The 8,293-nt window shown below is 42.7% G+C and overlaps 1 pseudogene; it reads left to right on the top strand.

Annotated features, from left to right (window-relative positions):
• Window positions 1–386: 386 nt before the first annotated feature.
• LOC109695681 (zinc finger and BTB domain-containing protein 14 pseudogene) lies at window positions 387–1,698 on the top strand (annotated as a pseudogene).
• The last annotated feature ends 6,595 nt before the right edge of the window (window positions 1,699–8,293 follow it).

The following is an 8,293-nucleotide window of genomic DNA, read 5'->3' as shown; positions in this document are numbered from 1 at the left end:
CAACTATAGGACCAAGGGTGGCCAGTTGACTCATGCCAGCAGATTATCCCCGCTGAGAATATGAAATTGGATTTTCAAGGCTGTGTATTAATACGTGTAAAAACAAGGGACGCGTGCCTTTCTGTATTTGCCCACTTAAGAGGCCGCTGGCCGCGTTGGGTTCCGTGCATTCCCCTCCCCCCACCCGCACCAAGGATGCAAGGGGAGGGGGGTCGGTGGGGGTGTTCACTGGCAGCTAGACATTCTGTGCTCCTGCATGATTTCCCCTCACCCCGCCCCCTTCCCAAACTAAAAAAAAAAAAAAATCCAAAACACTGCCACCTACCGAGCCCAGGGCGTGTGTCTGTGTTTGTGCCAGGGTGCAGGTCTAGTGTACCCCAATCAGTTATTCTGATCTGAAGATTTTGGTATTCAAGGCATTAAGATAATAGCCTGAGTTGTTCATGGAGTTTTTCATCAGTATGTCTGAAACAACTAAATATAATGATGATGATCATATAAAACTCTGTTTCTGAAAACCCTAATAAACAACTCCTGGAGGGAGAATTCTGTGATATCACCATTGTGGCTGAGGAAGTAAAATTCAGAGCACACAGATGTGTCCTTGCCGCCTGCAGCACCTACTTCAAGAAGCTGGAGGTGGATAGTTCTTCAGTCATAGAGAGATTTCCTTCCTTCTGACGTTTGAAGAGGTCCTGAACTACATGTACACGCACAGATTTCCCTGAAAAAGGAAGATGTTAATTTGATGTCATCGGGTCAGATTCTTGTATCTGATTTTTACAGGACGTTTCTAGTCCCAGTGAAAATAACGGCCAAAGAGTAAGAATTCTTCAAAATAAATGGCCCCATTGGAGACACTGCTGACACTCAGGATGATGATGTGGAAGAGATCAGGGATCAGGATGACGGTCCTTCCAGTGTTAAGGTAGAAGGCACTCCCCCAAAGACAGAAGGACAGCAAGTCAGCCACCACCACGCTCAGGGTTCAGGAAGCAATTTTGAAAGAACTAGAAGTGAGGAGGTTGGAAAAGTGAATTGCTATGGCCAGGAAGTAGAATCCATGGAGACTCCAGAGTCCAAAGATTTAGGGTCCCAGACCCCTCAAGCCTTAACATTTAGTGATGAAATGAGTGAAATGAAAGATGAACAAACACCTGGATGACAGCCGCCAGTGAGATGAAGTTTGAGTGTTAAGGTCACCATCGGGAGCAGATTGTATGCCAAGCCTATGGTAAGACATTTTCTGACGAAGGCAGATTGAGGAAGCATGAAAAAGTCCACACAGTGGACAGGCCATTTGTTTGTGAAATGTGTACAAAAGGTTTCATCACACAGGCTCATGTGAAGGAACAACTAAAAATCCACACGGGGTATAAACCCTACCGTTAAGAGGTGTGTGGGAAATCATTTAGCCACACCCCAGACTTAAAGAAGCAGGAGAGAGTTCACAGTAACAAGAGACCTTATGAGGGACAAAGCCTTCAAACACAAGTCACCTCAAGGAGCATGAGCAGAGACACAGCGGGGAAAAGCCTGAACCAGGGCCTTTGCCAAGGCGTGGGATCTGAAGAGGCAGGAGAACCATATGCACAGTGAAAGGAAGCAGGTCACCCCAGTGCCCTCCAGAGTGAGACTCAACAGCTGCAGGCCACAGCAGAGCAGCAGTTGGCAACAACAGCCTGTAGCTGGAGGTGATGGGACAGGTCTGGGAGGTGGACACCGGGATTGCATTGGTTGTAATTGGTGAGCGCCAGTGACTTGTGTTTTTGTGGAAATGCATGGAATTTGTACTGGAATTTGTACTCACTGGACTGAAGGCAGTGCTTGGTTAGGTACTTAAAAACTTTTCCTAAGCTCTGACCAAACAGTCTTGTGGTATGTAGTATTCATGTTCCCTCCCTTTTCTCATGATTTTAGTTTGAGAACTGCGGTGTCTGGTTTAAAGTGAGAGACTTCTGTTCCATGTTTAATTCCTCCACACTTGCCTCACTGGTGAGTGCAGTACAGAATAATGATTGAGTAAATTGATTTCCGTATCATTGCAATACATGGACTTATGGTCAAAACAGCAGTTTTAATAATTTAATAAAAGTACTTCATAGAAGTTGCAGAAAATGCTGGCGGGTGGTTGACCAAGAAGACTGTGCAAGTCTGGAACCAAATTCTGGAAATGCAGAATGGTATTAGATTTATATTTGGTTTGTTAATCTTTTATATCACTGTTTTTAACTGTTTCTGTGGACAGATAATAATAGCTTTTCTTCATCCATTTTGATTGCCCCAGTCCTACCACAAAAGATGTATTCACACATGCCAAAGGCTGAGTGAACCTTCCAGAGTGCTGAGATCTTGGGACTAAGTTCTTTGATTCTTCTTTTGGGGGCATTGCCACTCTGCATTAATGGAGATTAATGGGGTGGATCAGTGGTGGGAGGAGTAGAAAAGGCTCTCAGAAACAAAGTCTTCTGGTGTGAAAATTCTGAGATGTCCTAGACCAAAATAATTAATTGATTTTGAAATTGGGTTTGTATGTAGGATGAAAGTTAAGACAAGAAGCAGAGACGTTTTTGCAGGTACATCGTGTCATTGAACAGAATGCCATCAAGCTTTGGGCTCTCTGCGGCCTATGATTTACCCATAAAGGAGATGCACTGGGCTTACTTAGATAAATAATGTTTTCACTGTGTTAAAAAAAAAAAAAGAAATGAGAGGCACGTTACTTTGGAAGTGATGTTGCCGTCCTGTGGTGTGCTGATAGATGTTTAATAGCCAACTCACCAGGGAAAAATTAATGTATACCTATATTAGTATATAGGTTTACTACAAATTTTACTGATTAGAGGATATGTAGCATACAATTACACAGATTACAAAACACGTAATACTCTGAATCCCACATAGCCAGTTGGTTCTAGCAGAACCCTTCTGCTGATTTTTGTTGAACTCATATTTGTAGTAAAGCTCCGGCTGCAATTGACAACAGTGTAGTTCCAGTATGAGTGGTGATTGAAATTTTCACTTGTTATCAAAGAAAGCAAAAGTAAAATGACAAAAACATATTCTAGAGCTTCACTTGTTAATCAGTGCTATAAGGACTTTGCTCAAAATAATAGCTTATGAACACTAGGAGAATATTTCATCAAATTTTTGTGCTAATCCAATTCAAAGGCCAAACAGTTTTAAATATACTCTGCATTGTTAACGTTTCACCAATACTTTCTTAATTTTTTCTTTTGGTTTTGGTTTTGATTTTGGCCCTATTTTTGTGGTGGGTTTTTTTAGAGATAGGGTCTCTTGAACTATTTGCCCGAGCTGGCTTTGAACCCTGATCCTCCTGATCTCTGCCTCCTGAGTAGCTAGGATTACAGGTGTGAGTCACTGGCGCCCTGCTGGTGCTAGGGTTTTGAACTCAGGGTCTCACATTTGTTAGGCAAGTGCTCTACCATGCCCAACCCTTTTTCCTTAATTTTTTTTCAGTACTGGGATTTGAACTCAGGGCTTCACGCTTGCAGGCACTCTACCACATGAGCCACTCTACCAGCTGGGTCTCACAAACTATTTGCCTGTGCTGGCTTTGAACCCTGATCCTCCTCATCTCTGCCTCCTGTGTGGCTAGCATTATAGGTGTGAGCCACCAGAGCCCAGCTTGCTTTAGTTTTGTTTTTTTTGGTTGACTCTCATGCCTTTTACCTCTTCCAGCCTTGGACTGTGTTCCTCCTACTACTGTCTCCTGTACAACTGGGATGACAGGCATGTGCTATCATGCCCAGCTTATTTGCTGAGATTAAGGTGAGATTAAGTTAGTGTCTCACTAACTTCTTGCCCATGCTGGCCTCAAACCACCATCCTCCTGGTTTCCACCTCCCGAGTAGCTGGGATTACAGGTATGCACTAACACTCCTAACCCAACTTTCTTAAGTTTTGACAATCAACCAAATAATAAAAAATCTCTGATTTTGTCTGCCAATTTCTGTAGCATAAATATTCCCATTATGGCCAACCTGAAGCTACCAACATGAAGTCACTGAACATAGTATTGGATAGAGATGCGCAGTGCTACATCATTATTTAGCATTTTTGACATAGATATAAATAACTTTCAGAGCATATATATATGTGTGTGTGTATATATATATATATATATATATATATATATATATACACTAGAAAAATACTAATTTCCTCCTTCCTCTCCCCCCTTCTCTATCTCTTTCTTTCTTTCTTTTTGCAATACTAAAGTTTGAATTCAGGACCTTGTGCTTGTTAAGGAGGCACTCTACCACTTGAGCCACATATCCAGACCTAAAATTTTATTTTAATAATGGTTCTATTTACCAATTGGCCTACAAAATTCTTGAAAAGAACAATTGACTTCAAGAGTAAGTAAGAGGGAGGGGTGTAGCACAGCTTGCACAGCATGCCCAAGGTCCTGGGTTCCATCCCCAGCACTACAAAATATAATAGAGAGAGGTCTGTAAGAGCAAGTTCCAACACACTACTGTAGTCATCTTCTGCCACAAAGCTGGAAAAACAGAGGAAGCCAATCTGCAGACAGAAAACAAAAAAAAGGAAGAGAAGGAGGATGAAAGCAAGAATGCAAAGGAAGTGAAGACAGAGGGAGAGGCTGCCTGTTGTCTGAATTTCTCATTTGTTCAACTTGATTCCAGTCATTCCTACAGTCTAAGCACAGTTTTGAATTTCTATATTATAAGGATGTATCCACATCCTTATCATAAATTCTATCCTTTAATTTCAGAATATATTTTACTTTTAATTGCCACATAGTAACTGTATGTATTTGTGGGGTACAGTATAACATTTCAATACTTGTGCACAGTCTATAAGCTCAAGGCAATTGGCATCTATTTCTATCCCTCCCCCCTTTTTTAGTGCTGGGACGGAACCCAGGGCTTTATGCACACTAGATGAGTGCTCTGCCACTGAGCTTCACCCCAGGCTCCCCTTTTCTTGTTTAGACTGCACACGGCAGAGGCCAGAGGCGTAGGTAATACAAGTGTAGCTTCCTATGTATGCGAGCCACTTCTGGTTAAGCTGATCCTGAATCTCCCAAATGTCATTCCCCTTTTCCAGTTTTATTTTTTCTTGGCCCCAATCATTTTTTCCTCTTTGCTACTTTCTGTCCACCAGGTCCAGAGTAGTCTCCAGGAGCCTGTGTTTTAAATTTTTCTAAGTAACTATTGCTATCTAATAAGCTTGAAAATACTGAGGTGGGCAGTATTTAGGTGTCTGAATTGCCCTGACAGACGCACCCTGTGCTGGCCTTCTGAGGAACTCTTGAGATGTTCTCTCACACCCGCCACCTAATGTTAAGTCCGCTGGTGAATTAGCTCAGCTTTATTTCCAAAATATATTCAGGATCCGATGTCCTCTGACCATTTCTACTTCTCTCCTCAGCGTCGACACGCCCTTCTCTTCCCTGGATGATTGTAGTCGTCTTCTGCCAGGGTCTCTCTGCCATCCTTGTCTTCCTACAGCTTATTCTCTACGCAGTGCCAGAGTGGTCCTTCAAAATGTCAGAGGAGACATAAAAAAGTCTTTTTTTCTCTCTCCAAAACCTTCTGTTAGGGGCTGAATTGTGTCCTCCCAAATGCATATGCTGAAGTCCTAACTTCTAGTACCTCAAAATGTAACTGCATTTGGAAACAGGGTTTTCAAAGAGCCACTTAAGTTAAAATGAAGTCATTAGGATGGGGCCTAATACAATATGAGTGATGTGCTTATAATAAGAGGAAAATTGAACCCACACAAGTATAATGGAAGACCACATGAAGAGACACCCTTGCTGATACCTTGACCTTGAACTCCCAGCCTCCAGATTGGTGAGAGAATTTCTGTTGTTTCAGCCACCGAATCTGTGGTGTTTTGTTATGACAACCCAAGAAAATGAAAACATTCCAATTTTACCCCGAGGAAAAGCCAAAGTTCTTACTCAAACCTACAAAGCCCAGACTTGGTGTTCATTGTTTGGAAACTAATTGTTCTAGCAAATTGGAAGATAAATGAATTGCCATTGTTACATGGAAACTGGATCAACAGAGTTACTGTTGCAATTGGGAAAATCTAGCATTGGAAGGGAAAATTGGCCATCAATAAATATTAACCTCAATGATTGTTATATAAATTAAAGCCTCAATTCAGAAGGTCTAGCCAGTACTGCCTCCTTCCCGCTCTGATTATTCTGCCCTTCAGTGGAGATCATGGAAACATTTCTCAAGCTCTTTGTAGACTAGACAAGACCACACAAATCCCCTTCATCATTAGACCTGGATGCATTAAGGGGCGCAACATAGCAACACATGCAATTGCCTAGAAGTTTACTGTTGAAGGATCATAAATTTCTAGGCTCTTGTACTGTTTCCATTGTGATGTCAGAACTGTTAGAGGAGCTTGGGAGAGCTGGTTGGCGTCTCTCCAGGGTGGGCAGCAGGTATTCCATCCAAGAAATTAGCTGGTTCTTACAATTGGCACCGTAGCTCCCAACAAAGAAAGGGTAGACATATTTGAATGAGCTGTGTTTGAGGGAGTGGGGAAGGAAAGGAAAGATGGTTTGAAGAGTATGGATGAAGATGCAGTGATGCTGGTTGTGCCTTATAGATTCTGTTCACCTGCTGTCAAATCTACTAGGGCTGCCACAGTCTAGCTGACTTCAATAACAGAGATTTGTTTTTTCACCATTCTGGAAGCTAGAAGTTCAAGATTAAATCACCAGAAGGATTGGTTTCTTCTGAGGCCTCTCTCCTTGGTTTGCAGATGGCCGTCTTCTTGCCCTGTCCTCACAGTATTTCCTCTGTGTGGGCGTATCCCTGATATCTGTGTATCCTAATTTCCTTTTCTTATTAGGACACCAGTCAGATTAAAGTAGGGGGCCACCTTAACATATTTTATGTCTCAATAGTCACATTCAGAGTTACCGGGGTTGGAGCTTCAACATATGAATTTTAATGGGACACATTTCATCCCATACAGCTGCCTGGTGCATCTCCCCTCAACTGCTGTGAGTGTTGGTTGCTAATGATTCATAACTGCCTCCTTCTCCAAAGAGTTGTTCTTGGCCAGCCAGTGTTGCCTTGCCTGGGAGGTTACCCACCCTCCAAAACAGCCAGCAACTAATGTTGTCTGACACTGTTGCATAAAGGCTGGTCCTCTTGGAGACCAACACCATGGTGCTAATCCTCTTCTGAGCATGCTGTGGGATTGAGCTAAAACCAGAGTCCAGATGAAAACCACATCTTTGTTCACCTTCTTTCTCTGCCCCATCTGGCTTTCCTCTCTTCCCTTCTCCTAGAAGTACTACCCTAGTGAATCCTACACACCTAAATCCCTGTCTTAGTTTCTGCTTTGGGAACCTGACTGAAGATGGTGTTATCTTGGAATCCTGTAAGATTACTCTATTTTTAACCCTAGAACCTAGAGATGGAAAGTGAAAAGCTGTACTATCACTGAATTTTGTCTCCTCTACCTTTGAAATGGCCCTTGAGTCTATTCCTTCCTCTCTGTTCCCTACAACCACTAAACTAACTCAAGGCATCAACTCTTTCCTGGACAAACTCTCACGGCAGTTTTTCCCTGCTTCAGTTTCTCCAGAGTGCCTTTTTGAGAGCTTGTTTGGAGGTTCTAGCAGAGGAGTGCAGCTACTCATATACCCTTGACCGAAGAATAGTCCTCTATCATGGATGGTGGTCCTCTTTGACCAAATGTGCAGCTTTGGGAGGGGTATACATGGAGTGATGAGAGAGGAAGGGGACATTCACCTAGCCAGCCAAATCAGCTGAATCAACCCTGGCAATCAATGGGGTGACACATGTCACTGTCAGATTGCCCTCACATCCCAGAGTGTCTTTTTATAAGACTGTTAGGAACATACTTTGGTTTTGCTTAAAACCATCTACTACAGCCCACTGCCAGTGGCTCATGTCTGAAATACCAGCTACTCAGGAGTCAGAGATCAGGAGGATTGAGGTTTAAAGCCAGCCCAGGTAAATAGTCCATGAGACCTTATCTTGAAAAAAAACTTCATCACAAAAAAGTGCTGGTGGGGTGGCTCAAGATGTAGCCCCTGAGTACCACACACAAAAAAAAGTCTAATACTTACTGTATTAGTCTATTTTCTGCTGTGATAACAAAACACTTAACAAGTAGTACTTTATATAGAAAAGAGAGCTGTTGAGCTCACAGCTTAGGAGGCTGAAAGGTCAAGATTAGGTAGCCCCATCAGTTTGGCCTGTGCTGAGAGCTTCATGATAGATGGAATCGCAATGGCAGAAGCGTG

Source organism: Castor canadensis, chromosome 5 (assembly GCF_047511655.1).
Source record: "Castor canadensis chromosome 5, mCasCan1.hap1v2, whole genome shotgun sequence".
Classification (NCBI taxonomy): Eukaryota; Metazoa; Chordata; class Mammalia; order Rodentia; family Castoridae; genus Castor; species Castor canadensis.
The sequence above is the reverse complement of the archived record's forward strand: the minus strand, read 5'-3'. Positions and strand labels throughout refer to the sequence as shown.